At 38.8% G+C, this 6,083-nt stretch overlaps 1 protein-coding gene across 1 annotated transcript in view; it reads left to right on the top strand.

The window, feature by feature from the left end:
- Positions 1–3,706: 3,706 nt before the first annotated feature.
- grinaa (glutamate receptor, ionotropic, N-methyl D-aspartate-associated protein 1a (glutamate binding)) overlaps positions 3,707–6,083 on the top strand; it is a 40,636-nt gene continuing 38,259 nt past the window's right edge. Inside the window, exon 1 of the mRNA XM_084080120.1 lies at positions 3,707–3,775. The gene's annotated coding sequence lies outside the window, so the exon portion shown is untranslated. The remainder of the gene's footprint in view (positions 3,776–6,083) is intronic.

Genomic DNA, 6,083 nt, shown 5'->3' with positions numbered 1-6,083 from the left:
AAGATCAAAGAACACAGGATTAACAGATAAACCATCCCTTTTTTAATTATTATTATTTTACAAACATTTTAAAATAGTTAAAAAACGTGTCGCAACTGCGACACGTGAGCTTGTTGATCGGCTATTTTCACTACTTTTGTGTGACTGCTTCACTAGGATGAAGTAGGGCGTTCATTTACGTAAAAACATAAAAATTTAAATATGGAGATAAGGTTTCTGCCCGACATCAAGTAGAACTTCATGTCACTGAGAGAATACAGTACATAACATGCTGAAGTGATTGAGAGAATACAGTACTAAAGTGGTTTGTAGTTCTGTTTATTTCAGTTGCACACTCATGTTTTGATGGTGAAGTAAATATTCCAATCCACAGCCTCCAATCATCATCTATGCTAAGAGTTCAAATATATTGTTATATCTTGCTTCATGCCATAACAAAATGTGTAAATATTTTTTTTTATGTCTAATGATTGTTACTTAGTGCATTTAAATGATGTATAGATTATCTTTTCACTTTTGCTTTGATAATAAAATAAATAATACAAAAATATTGTAGCATTCACAAACTATCTCTCAGTGGTAGTGGACACTGCCAGACAGTGTCACTGGCAACATTTTTGTGTGTAATATCGACAATCAGCAATAATGGCAAACATTCTGCAGAAATAGCAGATCTACAATGAACACAACGTGTTGTGAGCTTGTAGATCCGCTATTTTCATCAGTGAAGAGATTTGGTGTAGAGGGGAAAAAGGAGGGACCAGGTACAAACCAGGGATGTCCACGTTAATTTAGGGTTTAATCAAACTCTAGCTGGATGTTTATGCACCTTATGTGTTCAGACAGATGGAAATGACTGTTGTAAATTCCCACGACAAATTCTATTTTATTCTACATTTACATGTAAATAGGCTACTATAGGTTATATCTACAATTATATATGACAAATATGGCAAATGTTCTCCCTTGCGTAAGTGCCTGTCTACTCGTCTAGTCTTGCAGTAGCCAGCCGATTAGATTAGAATGTTTTTTGTATAAGACACATTTTGACAATTTCCACTGGATGCCGTTAAACATGTTATCTTACTTACTTAGGCCCATCGCTCCCAGTGGAGCATAGGCCATCTACAACTCTTCTCCATCCAACACCGCTTTGGCCTGTCCTTTCCGTCTCCCCCCAGCTGGTTCATGTAAACATGTTATACCAGAAGGATACTGCAGAGGGAGTAACTCCCATTGATTACACATTGTTTAGTAGCGTTTGACACTCACTAAAGGACATTCAGCATTAATAGATAATGTTAACAGGATCTAAGCCATATGAGTCACTCAACCTTTTCCTTTGGACACAGATGATGTTTCTCTCTCCTGATTGAATGAAATTGTCAACCCACCTGAAATTGTAGCCTATTTTCTGTTTACTAAAGCAGTGGTTCTCTATAGGCAAGGGTTTTCAACTGATTGTGAACCAGGGACCACCACCCTGACTGAGAACCAACCTGGGGACCACTGTTGTGTTGTGTTGGGTGGGTATATGGACTAAGACCAGTGCTTTGGTAACACTTACTATGCATCCCATATCTATACATCCCACTGTTACAACCAATGGTGAGGTCCACGAGACTACTAGTGGTCCATGGCATAATTAGGTCTGCAGGTGGTCCATGGGAAAATGTTTTTAAATGAAAAAAAATACCTTTGTGAAATGTAATAAAATAATATTCAATAGGTCCATCAAATGTAAGAAAATATTTGAATTGATATAGGCGTGGTGTGGGAGAAAAACCTTGCAATTAAATAATGACTGTTAAGGGCTTGATTTAATTTGTTGCACGATACTATGTGCAACAAATGGAATCAAGGCGAGGAATTATTTAACTGAAATATGCAAGTGGTCCAGAGCTATAAAAAAAAGGTTGAGAATGAGAACCACTGATCTATTCCAATCCCACATTTACCCTTATTCCATTCTCTTGATGACTGATTTGCATCTTATGTATTAATGAGAAGACACATGTGATTATATGGGCACATTTCCTAATAATGATGACTCAATCAGGCAGTCCGCTACACTTCCCCTTCTGAGAATTTCTTGACCTCTGACTTCACAGTAACTGACAACATTGACACATCATCATAGGTCACCAGGTCATTTAGTGCAGTGGTTCTCAAACTTTTTAATGTCGAGGACCCCCAAATTGACACTTATTAGCCCGCGGACCCCCATTTCAAAAGATATGCCAGGGACCCCCATAAGAGGAGGTTTTTTTTTACGGCTCTAGCAGTGATTCTCAACCATTTGAATTTCAAGGACCCCCCAGTTTGACATGCATTAGGGCTACAGACCCCCATTTAATGGCATTTCTATCACTTGGACCGCAATTTATATTGTAAAATCTATGTCAATTTAACTCTGAGAGTGTACAAATGGAACCAAATGGACCCGGTACGGGTCCATTTGGTTCCATTTGTACACTCTCAGAGTTACAGACCATTTGGTGCCTGATCTATCATTTAGCTGGGGACCCCCTAAAACTCCCTCAAGTACCCCTGGGGGTCCCCGGACCCCACTTAGAGAACCAATGATTTAGTGCACTGTTCCGTGGAAGAAAATATTCACTTCCACTTTCCTACATTACTAAATGCATGCTCAGGGACCACATGCAATACCTTCACAGTACTGCATGTGGTTTCTGCCACCTGTTGTGGTTTTTGAAAACCCCTGCTCTAAAGGGGACCTTGATGTGAGCAGCTACATGATCCATAGTTGGGAACAAAAATGGTCCCTCACAGGTCAGTAACTCTGACAGTGAACAAATGGAATTTGGTTCCATATGTACAAAAGCCCCCCTGGGGGTCCCAACCCACAGGTTTGAGAATCACTGAACTGAAGAGCTGGCCTGGAGAGAGAGAGAGAGAGTCTGAGTGAGAGACCCCTGTCTGTTACAGAAACACTCTCTAGTCTCTAGCAATGATAAGGATACTATCAGCTTTAACTTAACTTAACAAATAACAACAACAACAACACTTTTGTTTTAACCACAAACACTGATGGTGTTTAGCAGTGGTGGAAAAAGTACTCACATGTTTTACTTAAGTAAAAGTATCAATACTGCAATATAGAAATACTCTCTGTTACAAGTAAAAGACCGGAATTCTAAATTTACTTGAGTACAAAAGTATTGGCATCAAAATGTACTGAAACTAAGTACCAAAAGTAAAAGTAGGCTACTCATTGTGCAGATGTCCCATTTGAAGTTTTCAAATGTATGTATTTTTTAAATAGCAGATCTAACAAGCTCCATCATGACACATTGTGAGCTTGTAGATCGGCTATTTTCAAATGGCCGAAATGTATATAGGGTTGAAGTGGTTAATGTATAGTTTTCAAATAATTGTAGTGGAGTAAAAGTAAAATATTTGTCTCTGAGATGTAGTGGAGTAGAAGTAAAAAAAGGAGTAGGCCTAAAAAATACCTCAAAATTGTACTTAAGTACAGTTCTTGAGTAAATGTAGCCTACGTAGTTAGTTTACTTCAGAGCCTTCTATTAGAGAGTTGCGCCAATAATAGATCTAATAGATGGCACTGGTTTACTTTACAGCACATCATTATGTATTGGAGATTCCCACACAGCACGTGACGCGGGGTATGGTGAGGTGACGTCATGGCTCGCGCAGCGCTCAGTCTCACAGCGTCATTGTGAGAGAAAAAAGCCGCTCGAGCCGCTTCGTTCATTTTACCTTCACTTCATCACAACAACACTCCACACACACGGTAAGACAATAACAGTGTTTTATTAACGATAGAACGCGTTCATTGTGCTGTTATAAATGTTGTCCGTTATGTTATCTGATATATCGCCGAAAACATGGTTGTTGTTTTTCTTTTTTTTTCTCTCTCGACGCCAGTATAATCGAGACGGATGGATTACACCGAAATCGGTGACTTGTCGAATTTGGAGCCACATAGGGGACATGATAGAATAACATCTCTTTGATAGAATAAACAAAACACCAATATAATGTATCCTCTACGCTGCCAATTCATCTTTTACTTGTAACAAGAGTAGTATTTCTACATTGCAGCATTGATACTTTTACTTAAGTACAACAAGATTTGAGTACTTTTACCACCACACAGCTGATGATGAAACCTCGCTGGCCGCTGCCATAACTCCCGCGAGCGTCGCAGAATTCAGTAGGTCACCGCTTTCGGTGTGATAATGGTGTCACTGTTGCACCACGCATGGACCTAAACGGTCCCGTGGATCTTTTTGCGGGTCGTTTTTCAACTTTTTAATATTTTTTTATTTGATTTTTTAAGTATTATTTAACCAGTTTCTAAAATGGCATTTTTAGAAAACGGGATGTTTATTACGAATATCTTTAATATCTATAATATAATGTCATAAAAATGATATTCAGATGGCCGCAAAATACACGGATCCACAAATATGTGCTTGTTACACAGACTGCAGTTACATGATGTATTATGTATACTGTACACACACACACACACATACATGATAAATACTATTATTCATATGCAATAATTCATGTATTTCCCAGATGTTCTGTGTGTAATAATAATAATTACATAAATGCTGCACCTGTCGTCCTGTTAACATGCTAGCCTAAGCCTAGCATGATAACTGCTGCATCCACACACACACACACACACACACACACACACACACACACACACACACACACACACACACACGCGCGCGCATAAATGGATGCTCATGGGTTGGTTGTTTTGTGTTCTCTGATGCCTTCGTTGTCAACAACATCCACATATTCTGCTTTGATCTTTATTCATACGACATGCATTCTACTGAGCATTAAGCAGCAGCATGTGATGTGATGCTAGTTCTATAGACAGATGTCGCACTAATAGCACCAGTGAGGCCTATAGATGGAATAGGATGCAGGTGTTTACAATGGAGACAGGCCTGTGTCCTGTCCTGGTTATCTCAATATTTACTTGTGCATGCATGCTTATATTAGTGTCAGATATCTATGCATGTCTTGTTTTTTTGTTGCTGTTATGCAGTGGTGGAAAAGCTTGAGCTTGTAGATCTGCTATTTTCTAATACCCAAGGTATAAAATAGGGCTAAAGTGGTTAATGTATGTTTCATTATCATAATTTATATCTGAAAACTAGTAACTAAAGTTTTCAAATAATTGTAATGGAGTAAAAGTATAACATTTGCCTCTGAGATGTAGTGGAGTAGAAGTAAAAGTATTGGAAATTGTAAGTAAAGTACAAATACCTCAAAATTGTACTTAAGTACAGTACTTAAGTAAATGTACTTCGTTACTTTCCACCACTGATGCTTATATTGTGTCAGATATGCATGTTTTGTTTGTTGCTGCTGTTATGCATGTGTTTTATGTAATTCTAAACATCATTGAGGTTTGCTTGCAGGGGGACAATTCTGTCCACTGCAGAATAGTCTGTAGTGATGCTGTTTGTTTCCACACAATATTTGGCAGGTGGCAGTAGCATATATATATATACAGTAGATTTGGCACCGCTTACTAGCTGCGCTCTGCATCATTCCCATCACATCACGCCCATAGTGGGGAGTTTATCGTTGTTTTACACAATCAGATAAAGACTTTTGTGTTTCATGAATGGGCTTGTCAGGACTGGAGGGGTTTGCAACTTAGATGCAGAATCAGATAGCGTCTTAAGTTGCTTGCAGCTAAATTATTACTGCCAACAGGCCCGACACACTTACTGTGTGTGTGTGTGTGTGTGTGTGTGTGTGTGTGTGTGTGTGTGTGTGTGTGTGCATATGTATGTATGTATGTATGTATGTATGTATGTATGTATATGTATGTATATAGGGCCCTTGTTATGAATGTGTAGGTTGCTGTGTCTCTGAGCATGAGGCCAAATCAATGAGGAAACCGGCAAACCGATTGCTCTTCATTAGCTCGCATAGATTGAACTAAATCCAGAAAACATGAGAGTGAAGAAAAACAAATCTAGTGTTTGCTTTGCTAACCGCCGACCCAATGGTGTTTTCCTAGTAAAGTACCACACCGTGACCGTATGTACTCCTGGTCAAAC

Source organism: Gymnoscopelus microlampas, assembly GCF_963454915.1.
Source record: "Gymnoscopelus microlampas genome assembly, chromosome: 15".
Lineage (NCBI taxonomy): Eukaryota > Metazoa > Chordata > Actinopteri > Myctophiformes > Myctophidae > Gymnoscopelus > Gymnoscopelus microlampas.
This window is presented reverse-complemented; position numbering and strand designations above follow the sequence as displayed.